This window comes from Silene latifolia, chromosome X (genome assembly GCF_048544455.1).
Source record: "Silene latifolia isolate original U9 population chromosome X, ASM4854445v1, whole genome shotgun sequence".
Classification (NCBI taxonomy): domain Eukaryota; kingdom Viridiplantae; phylum Streptophyta; class Magnoliopsida; order Caryophyllales; family Caryophyllaceae; genus Silene; species Silene latifolia.
The window spans coordinates 220,630,169-220,641,899 of NC_133537.1; positions in this window are offsets into that span (position 1 = coordinate 220,630,169).

Below are 11,731 nucleotides of genomic sequence, written 5' to 3' on the forward strand. Positions count from 1 at the left end.
GAGTGAGTAGTCTCTTAGCTAGGGTTAAATGGGTGATTAGGGGAAACCAACATGGGGAATGATTCATGCTTAAATTAATATGCTTTCATGTTTTATTTGCTTGCTTGTTTTGATCTCAACTCATGCACATGTTATATTTGATGAAATGCTAAGCCTATGAATCCTTGCATTTACTATCATCTTCTATCTTTTCAATGAGACTTGTAAGACATAACCCAACTCGAGTCTCATTAGACCATGCATGTTGTTGAGTAGGGAAGATTAAGTCGACTTGTAGGTGTTGTACAATCTAATCGATTCGGCTCCGGGACCCAAACTTTCCTAGGATTGTAAGATATAACCCAACTCAATCCATCACAACAATAATTGCTTGCTTATATTTTGAGAACATGTTTGTATGATCAATTCCCATGATTCCCCTATGATCCCATGACACCCTAGTGCCTTTAATCAATTGTTTACACCCCTTTAATTCATCTTGCTTGTTTATTTTCATTGCTATTTTAGTTTAGTGACCTTCTACATCAACCCAATTTGTGACACCCCTTAGACATCACTAGTTGCAATAGAAATCTCATTTCAATACCCGTCCCTTGGGATCCGACCTTTACTTGCCTCTTTACTAATTGTAGAGTTGTTTGTGAAGTTATAAATTGTGTTTTGATTCGACCGTGACCCAACGACCACATCTTAATTTGTGAACACGAAACGGACTCGCATCAACTCTATAAGCGGTCATAAGGCCCGACAAAATGTTCCTAACAGTCTGCCTATGTGATCGACTAGTCATTCTCATATGACTCCATGGCACTTGAACTTGCCATCAATCGCATCACACTCTAGTCACTTCGAGACGTCACCTCAGGTAAGTAACTATGGGCGAATACAATTCTAATCCGTGTTCACTAAAACGGGGTTCAATTGTCTCTACAACCCGTTGGATGTAACAAAGTATAAGGTGAGTTAATAATAACTCAAACGACAAATGTCGACATCACACTCGGGTAGTCAATACCATATTACAACCTTGTGATGCATATCGTAAGTGTGTAAACACTTGTTGAATGCAATAGAAGTTTAACATATCATGTGTCCATGTGTTCAAACTTCTTTTAATCGCATTTTCCTTTACGTTCATGTTATCTTTCATAGCATGAACCTTACCAAGTAGACATCTAGGTTCCCAACCTCGGTTTCGGCTCTTTATCTTGAAAGAACTTCTTTGTCGATTATCACATAACAAACGAATTTGTGGTGAATGATATAACTTGTACTGATCAAGTACTCCACCCACACACAATGCACTAGGTATATGTTTTGTAGAATCTTGCAACAATTGTCAAGATGATTAGCCTAGCACTTCTCACAAGTCCCAGCATATTAGGAAAAATTAGTTTTGAGTAACTTCTTATTCAACTAAGTATCTTTCCAAACTTCCTATTTCTCCTTTTAGCTTGAAAAGCTTAGGATTTTCATAAATCCTTACATGTGTTTGAACTGCAATATGTGCAACCTCTTGACACACAACAGAGTCTTCTGGTCAAACACTGAAATCGCTCATCAAATTCTCCTCGAGAATTCATGACGTTTCTTGTATGGCTCGCTAACGATTCATCATGCTTTTAAGCATATGAATCATTATTTGGACATGTGCATGATTATTCTAATGGCGGAAACATTAGTAACTAATAATCATGAGATCAACCATTCTTAGGTTCAAGGAACGACCATGACTGCTAATGGCAATTCCATTTTCATTTACATGAATAACCTACGTTTCTTGTTGATTCAATGTGTATGACTCAATACTTATCCAACATCTCATGATGTGATTGGATTCATCATAGTCCATTTTCATCCAGAATTGAAAACTCAAATACTCCTTTATAAAAGAAGGTATTAGCTCGTCATTCTCAATGAGTAGTGAGTTGTAAATTTTTACAAGATGATTGCTCCCACTAAATTCCATGTCTTCACATGATAATTTCAAAACTCCCACTTAATTCCAGATGTTTCGTAATTGACTACTCAATTGAAACATTTCAAGAATTGAGATTTGTTGCTTTGCTAAGTTATTGAGATAAAACCATATATGTTCCCATCATATCCTTTCAAAATACCTATTTTGAAGTGGTCTCATCTTATCCTTATGGAAAGAGATTTTAAACTCTAACTCATTCATATCATAATGATGAGTAGCAATGTCATTATTTAAATATGAATAATATCTAATACACGTCCTTCAAAATACCCTTTTCGGAAGGAGGTTTAACCAATTCATTTTCATAATGAGGTTAAGTAATGACATTAACGTGGTTAAAACTTAACTTAGCTATTGAGGATATCGGTATATCAATCCTTGCAACTTCTAGTCATAAATCTCATTTATTTTCTAGGATGTAACTTTGATTCATTTCGGCTCTTAAGTAAATATCAATGTTGAAACTATTGGTCAAAATTTATCATAAACTAGTCAAAACTCTTGTTAAGACTTTACATTAGTCATTTTCTTCCAAAACTTTCTTTTGGTCTCCTCGTGTAGTTATCTTGAGAAAATATTCTTTTGATTACTTTACTTGGTCTCTTTTGTCACGTAGATCTATTCGAGACCATAGATCTCATCTATTGGGCATAATATATAAATAGATATACCTTTATTCAAATCATTATCCCTTGCGTAGATCTCATTTACACAAGTACACAAATTTATTTTGGTGTTTTGTCCTCATTTTTCTCCCACTCTATCTTTAGAATAAATACACTAGAGATTCAAAGATAGCATATGAGACACAAATAATGATTTTTGAAGTATAAGGAGAACTATCTCATAGTTTGACTAATTGTTTTAGATTTTGTAAATGTACTTGGTGATTAACTTTCCTTTATGAGAGTTCATTAACTCAATATCACTTTGTAAATGATCATACACAAGTATTTAGCTTGTGGTCATATAATGAATTCCATCATTATAGTTGTTTATTAGATCACTTTAAATGAATAATCATATGTTTCTATGAGCAAGCATGTATAGACGAATTTTAGAACAAGGATAAAAATGATAAAACGGGTGACTTGGGTTGCAAACCAAGCCACCATTATCCAAAATACAACCAATTATCCAAAATACATTTCCATGTCGAACACGGAAATCAAAAGGTTCTAAAATCCAAAACATAATTAAAATAAGACAATAAAAAGCGAAGCTTCATGGAAGCTATTCCAAGCTTCTCGATGGTTTCTCAAGCTTGCTTTTCTTTTCCCTTGTCCTTACTTGGTGGAGGCCCTATTTACGATAAAAAGGGGATACATTATCACAACTTTGTATCACAATACCATAGTTGAATTAGAAACATAAAAGAAAGGATAGTCATTTACCTACTGGAGTGATCTTTCCAGCCTTAATATCACCAAGGTATTTGGAACAATTTCTTTTTCAATGTCCAACACCATTACAATAATGGCATTTATCAAGAGGACCCTTCTTGATTTTGGAAGTGCTAGCTTCATAAGTCTTAGCTTTGGTGAAAGTGGGAGCTTGCTTCTTACCTTTCTTCCCATTCTTTTTGAACTTTCCCTTACTCTTGGTGCTTATGTTAAGCACATCCTTAGGTGGGTTGACATTTAACCCCATATCTCTCTCGGCTTGCACAAGTAACTTGTGCAATTCTTCAAGAGACACGTCCTTGTCTTGCATGTTAAAATTCACCCGGAATTGAACATATGCCTTGACTTTGGATAAGGAGTGTAGAATCCTATCTACAATGAGTTCTTTGGGGATTTCAACTTTTTGAATCTTCAAAGTCTCGACTAGATCCATTAATTTGAGCACATGAGGGCTAACCTTTTGGCCCTCTTTGAAGTCGAGATCAAAGAATGCCGCGGCCGCCTCATATTGGACGATCCGCGGAGTTTGTGAAAACATTGTCACAAGCTTGGAGTAGATTTCATTAGCGGTGCCCATTTAAAGGCTCTCCTTTGGAGATCCGCCTCCATCACAAAGATCAACACATTTTTCATTGCGGCGGACTCCTTATGGTAAGCCTCATATGCTTCCCTAGTGGCGGCGGTCGACCTAGTGTTAGTTTCGGGTGGAGAGGCGTCGGTAAGGTAACGAAGCTTGTCGTCACCTTGGGCGGCTAATTTGAGTTGGGCATCCCAATCGGAGAAATTTGACCCATTCTTTTCAAGTTTACATCGATCCATGAAGGATCGGAGCCATGAAGTATTAGTGAGAGGCGTGACGTTGGTGTTTGGATTTGCCATTTGTTATGAGAAATAAGAGCGGTCTACAAAATAAAATATAGAAGGAGTAAAACAAATGTCGTTTTAATAATAATACTCGTAAAATAAATTTAAACAAGTTTTATTGCATTTATCTAGTGACCTCTACCCAACTTGATAAATGATTCCAAGACCCAAATTCATATCAATTTAGGGCACGGTGTGCCGAAATACCCTTTATTAATATAACTCGGTGGATTAACCTTTTAATCGATTCTACTTTTAGAACTCTTGGTCGATAAAATTTACATTAATATTTATCTCTAGCCCGAAACACATCCGGAAATCGTCGTGAATACTTTCGTTGAGTTCAACCCAAATTTCGAATAAATGTGTCCATGATCCAAACTCATATCATCTTAGGGCACGGTGTGCCGAAATACCCCTCATTAATATAAATTCGGTGGATAGACATTTATCACTCACTTCCCCTACGTAACAAGGTTTGTACCCCGGTGTGGCCGAGTGCACTCCCTCACGAAATAGGTTTTCATGGTTTCTACTTTTTTTGGTAAGGCTATGTCTCAATTGTTTATTTTTAGCGAGAGGTCATGTCAATTTATTATCTATCACGTTTTAAGTGAACTAAACCGGTGAACTATGATAATTGTAATTGACACGGCCGATAAACTCGATTAAAATGACAATGCATGTTTTAGTTATGGCGATTTAGCGATGCATGCGACATATAAATAAAAATGCAAAACATAAAATAAATCCTAGTATGGCCTTCCTAAAATAGAAAATCTAATTAACTATTACATATTCGGAAACCAACTCCATTGGTCCCTTGAACTTCGGTTTTGACACGCATCTCGAGGTAACACCGTCTTTATGTATCGCCTTCTTGTGTGACACCGTCTTCAAGGAACTCCGGAATAATTAAATTACATAACAAATTACATAATTCCCTATTATACATTTGTAATTAAAATAAAATAAATCTATTAAATTACAAATCGGTGATACGAGATCACAATAAATTACAACCGAATCGATATTCCCATACATTTCGGGAAATACCAATTAAAACTAAGGCCATACTAAGTAAAAATTACATAATTCAAAAATTACATAAAATAAAATTATGACAATCATAAATAAAATGCAGCATTATAATATGTATGAACATGCCCAATTTTATGCTAAATCGCCTTTAAGGAGCCAATATCGTATATTACGGTTTTTTACTGTTTGCGTGATTCAACGTTTTATAATAACAAAATTACATAAATTCATATTTATGTACAAGTTAATTACCCTAACCTCTTAGGACTCAAAATTAGTCTCCACTAACTATTTGACTATAATTAACTCATATTTCTTAAAATTGTTCATTAATGGACCTAAAAAAAATACAATAAAATGTGATAAACTTCAAATAAATCACAAAAATCCAAATAAATTCAAAATTCAAAATTTAAATTTATGAACATTCTGGAAAAATACCATGACACTCATAATGTTCAAAAACTTAGGTTAAAATTTCGAAATATTTATCGGAAAAACTATGTTGCGGTTTATCGGATTTATCAATTATAATCATAAAAACATGAGAAAAATTATATACATCAACTTTTCAATTTTATATCTGAAAAAGATAATAAAATGCAATATGTGACGTTTTTCCTTAGTCATGGGGTATGTTTTAGCAATTATTCACTAATTAAGTAACTATTTATGCTATTTTTCATCAAAAATCCATAAATCATGCATAAAGACTTCAATATCGCCTATTATTTTACACACATCTTGTAAAATTGCATGTGACAACATACTAAATTTCTATGACCAGATTCGAAATTTATCTCATATTAACCTATTTTTCATTTAAATCCGATTTTTATCATGAAAAATCCATATTTCGAGCATAAAAACTCCAAAAATTATGAAAATTTACAGGTCATCTAAAAATAAAACATGTGATAACATATCCAAAAATCACTGGAAAATTCGAAGTTTAGCTAATTTTAGTCCGAAAATGACATTTTAATCATAAAATCACATTTTTAATGCCATTATTATATAAGATGAACAATAAAAATCCATAAATTAACCAAAATATCCTAAAAACATTTTAGGACCAGAAACTTAAACATGCATAATTTATTTCGTGATATTTCATAATAACACAAATTTACAAGTTTTATATGTTAATCGTATAACTCGGAAAAACTATAACCGATTTGCATGCAAACAACCAAGACTCTTGATACCGCTTGTTAGAAATCTATATCTCTTTACTCAACATATTCATAATGTTATAATTTTAATTTAGTCATAAAATTAAAAGATGATCTTATGCATGCAAACTATAAGTAAAATAAGGAAGAAATCTTCATTCTTAGATTGAGGATTTCGGTTTATATGGGCACAAGAGAGTTCTCCTACTCTCTTGTTCTTGAGCTTTCCTTAATTGGATGAACAAGGATTCAAGAAGAGAATCCCTCCCAAGGTTTTATACCCAAGATAACAACTTAATAAAATTAATATTATTATTACTAGAATAATACTAATTTTTGTATAAAAAAATTGACCCAAAAATATTATTTGGTCTCTCTATGTTTCGGTTAAGAGAGAGGGAGGAGGAGGAAGATTTTATCTTTCTAAAACTCTAATTTTAGATGAATTAATGGAATAATGCACTAGTGAATATCATAGTGTATATTAGGTAAAATTAGAAGAAAAACCCATGGTTTTTCTCCTCTCAAAAACCAGGTAGAAGGGGGAGGTTTTTATGCTCAATGCATGATCAAAGTGCTCTTCACAATAACCACTAGGTTTGCATGGCTAGGTTTAGGCAAATGATTATGTTCACCACTTACTTAATCAACATAATATTCTCTTAACATCACCCTTAATTTCGGTCATATGGAGATAAAATGGGTTCCATTTTATCTTTGTCAAATTGTCAATTTGTCATATGTCACATGTCATATGTCACATAAAATTGATATGTATTTTTAACATATTAAAAATCAACGTATTAATAAAAATACGTCATATACAAAATCGACTTAGTAATTCATAATTACTTGTACCAAAATATTTTACCAATTATAAATCACAATATCTTGTATTTATAATAATTTATTCATTCAAATGCAATTGTTTCCTTAAACAATAATTTCATCTTAGTAATTAAAACAATTCGATTACTTAGACCGTATCTTATTTAATCAAATTACAATAAGATACGTAAATATTACTTCCAAATCGTCCGTCAATTTTAAGTAATTTAATTAACCCGCATCGTCGTACGATCAATTAAATGATCAAATAAGTGTGTTACCCTTTAGGTATGACCTAAGGGGATCAACTGATCACCACCGTCGCACGACAGTAATGTCAAACTCTAGTCAGCCAATCATTACCGATATGTGTGGACCAGTTGACAGTAAAATATTACTTCCCAATTGTATTCTTTAAAATGAGACTTAAACATGTGATCATCATGATCAACAGTTGTGATCGCATTATTGTCGGAGGACACATATTCCAACAGAATCGGCTCACCGTGCCCGAGTTAATATGAATTTGGATCTCGGGATCATTTATAATAGTTGGGTAGAGGTCACTATATAAAAATGCGAAAACATTCTTAAATGTTTTTATATAACGATGAATGTTTGATTTTCCCACTATTTCGTTGTTTTATGTTGTTCTTTATTATCGCTCCTACTCATATATAATATCAATTTGATTGTAAGACGAGTCTCCGCTTAACCATTTTTACTTACGACAAATAGAATCTCTTTCTAAAATGAACCGTATCATAGGTTGTGGATTAGATCCATAGGAATCGTTCTATTCCATAGAACTCGATAGGAATCGTCCTATGCAACTATAAGATTAACATCTTGAAATTCCTTACATACCTATATTCTCTTATAAAGAATATGAATAGAAGTAGCACTTGATCAAAATATGTTTTGATAATATCTTCTATGTATCCATGGTTCAAAAGTCTTATTGCTCAAACTAAACACTTGTCATCAAAACACTTAAGTTGTTAAGCACATGACAATGTAAAATTGGTAAATTAATTTGTGAGAAATTTTGATTGACCAATTACCACTATAAAGTTCGTCCTTGTGAAGGATTAACTAGGAATTTATATGAAGATAAGTATTCATCAAGTAGAAATTCTTAAAGTGAGTGGGAGCAATAAGAAGTAAAGTATCTATCTTAATTGTTAAGGATAGAACTAGGCTCGAAAGAGAAAGTGTTAGACACTAAAATAAGAGACAAATCCCTAATAAGTAAAGATCAAAGAAGTTGGTCGTGTGACACCAACATATTCCTCCTTGAATATGTATGACATTGACATAGCCTTCTTGCGAATTATCACGTCATGAGTATTTGATACAAATTTGTGAACAATGTTAGAAAATCCCACATTTCATGATTATGAAAGATGTCAAAACCACCTTTCTAATTGGGTATTTAGAGGAGGATGTGTTTATAACACAATCCGAGGGTTTTTTAAATCCTTAGAATCCTAACATTGAATAATCGTATGACGACTAGTAAGAATAAACTCAGAAATTTACTTGAATGGAACTAGGGTAGTTGCCATTTCATGCATATACATATATGTGTTATAGTGTATTCATTGTATAAGACTCAAATTGGTGACCCCAATTATTTCTCGATTCTCGATTGAAATTACATTTAGAGACTAGTTTTGACTAGTGTCCCAACCATCTGATTGAGAATCTCTTGGTATGTGTGCAAATCTTGTATTCTAAGCAAGATTAATTATTGACTTATTTCTAGAAAAGAATTATGAATAAAGCAAGATATTCGCCCTATTTACACTTTGAAGTGTATGGTCGAATATAATTTCAATAAAAAGGGGTTATTACTTCTTCATCTCTTTTACCAACGAACTAGGTAAGTACTTGGTATCCACTTAATGAGGTAAGAAGAGAAATTCTTTGAATAAGTTCAAATGTATGTGTAAAAGTATCAATACCTAGAGATTAAAACCAAAGTATTGGTACTTTGTTAAAATTGGGAACAATAAAGTGAAGACTTTTGTGCACCAAAAGGAGTGTGATATGGTATCACATGTTCACCTTCATAATATTAGAAAGTGACAAAGAATCCTATACGATGTGATTGAATCTTTACTAAAAAGTTGGAAGTAGTTTCTACCACAATTTGTCAAGTATTTATTTATTGCACTAACTCAAAACATAGTTAAAGCAATCAAGTACAAATCAAATATGATATGATTAGGCATGGTACCTAAGTTGTAGCTTGTTTCGAAAGAAAGCATGTGGCTTTCTAACCCAACTATCACGAGAACAATATGTTTGTGGCTCGTGATGCTGTATATTAAAGAAATGAGAATTATTTCTTAAAGACAGAGTGGGAGAAAATGTTCAAGAGCCACAAACTGAATATAAGACGTGGGAAGATGTTCCTTCTTGGTCAAAATCAGTAAATATTTCTTCGAAATCTAAGTAGACATGAGTCATGTTATTTTTTAAAAAGTAACAAACCTGTAACTTATTAAGATGTTTTATCTAGTTTCAACTCCGCAAAAGTCCGAAATGAGAATAAACATGAAGATGGTTATTAAGCTTGGTTGGTTGGTGGCAAAGGGTTTTGCACGTAACAACAACGCTTCATTGTATTCGGATATGATTTGATATAGTTGGATTTTAAAATCATCTTGTATGAGTTTTGTAAATCGCAACTATCCTAAAGTAGGATGCAAACTTAAAAGGAAGTCGTAAGTAGATGTCAAAGAGTTGAATTGTATGTTTTGATCATATGATAAACATTTATCGAATTGTTGAGTAGTTCTGTTTATACATGGAGTGTAGTGGGAGTAATGTGGTGTTATTAGTCTTATATGTAAGGGACATATTGATCATTGTGAATAATCAAAGACTTAGGAGAGGAATAATACATCTCTAAGGTATCCAGACCTATAAAGATAGTTCTAAGAGGATGTTGGCGTTAAATGAATATTCTTATATTGATAAGAGTCTTGTCATGTTCAATGGTATTGGACATGTAGAAATTGAATCCACTTGCTTCCGCTGCGGGATTAATTCATTACGCTTAGATGTATCACCATTCGTATACCTCGTATACTTGGAGTATGACGAGATGTTACAAATCGAATTTTTGAGAGAAGTCTCTATATAGCCATATAGTTCATTGGTTAGTTCTCTTGGAGCACTAAAGAAATGAAGCTAAGTGATTAGAATTGATATGGATTTATGTGCAAGGAGTTACACGATAACCATATTCTAAACACACTAGGATGGTTAGAGAACCATCTTGGCTATATTATTTAAGGAGGATATCTACTAGATACGCTCTAGGCAGTAGAACAATGAGAGATTAACAACGGAAATTGAGTACAATTGCAATAATGAGATATGCAAGTAGGAAGGGATGATATTAGGATTCAGTTTTATGAATTGGAGGAACCATGGTAGTTCGTTCCAATAACCGAAGGTCCTATCCCTACACACTGTGAGGACAGTGGGAGTTATTCCAAGGCTTAGGAACCTATCTCTAGATTGGATCTGGACATGTACTCAAAAGGTCGTTATAATAAAGATTATACAAAGGGAAATGGTATATAGTAAGGTTAGGGAAAGTGCAATGTGTTGCTAAAACTTGCTAACCAAGGCCTTTTCATAGGCTAAACATGAAAATTCATGTCATTTCAATTGAGTTGAAATGTGCAACATATACAAAATGGAATATGGATTATAGATTATGTAGTAATTGATATTGTATCAATTTTACATATGTGATAATGCATTCATCGTTCGAGTTTTATTAAAAACTCTCATATTACTTTGTTATATCCAAATAGGTTGTAAGGACAACGTTGAACCCTATTAAAGTGAACTGGATTAACATAATATTGGCCCCTAGTTGCTTATATGAGGTGACGTCTCGAAGTAACTAGAGTGTGATGCGATTGATGGCAAGTTCAAGTGCCATAGAGTCATGAGAGATTACTAGTCGATCACATAGGCAGACTGTATGAGACACTCTGATGGGCAATGACCGCTTATAGAGTTCTGGCAATTTTTATAGCCTGGTCGTGGCAAGAGCTACTATAGTATTCTTATGAGTTGATTCTTTAACTAAAGACTATTCGCCTAAGATGGTACAGTTTCAGAGTGAGTTTGATTTATGTTCTACAACCTTCGTAATTGGGGTCAAATGAGCACATTTTGGGTTATGATGAGCTGTGGCTATTCGAAGGGAAGAGTGCAATAGGAATTGTCCATCCCTAGTCAGGGTTATCTTATATCTTAAGGCCACTCGAGGAGTAATTAACTGGAAATGCGTGGCCACCCTCGGAAGGTATCTATGGTAGATAATTCCGGTCAGATAGTTATTCTCCTGATCGAGGAAACCACTCATGATATGATCAAATGCAAGTACCACCTGCAAGACACCTTGCATT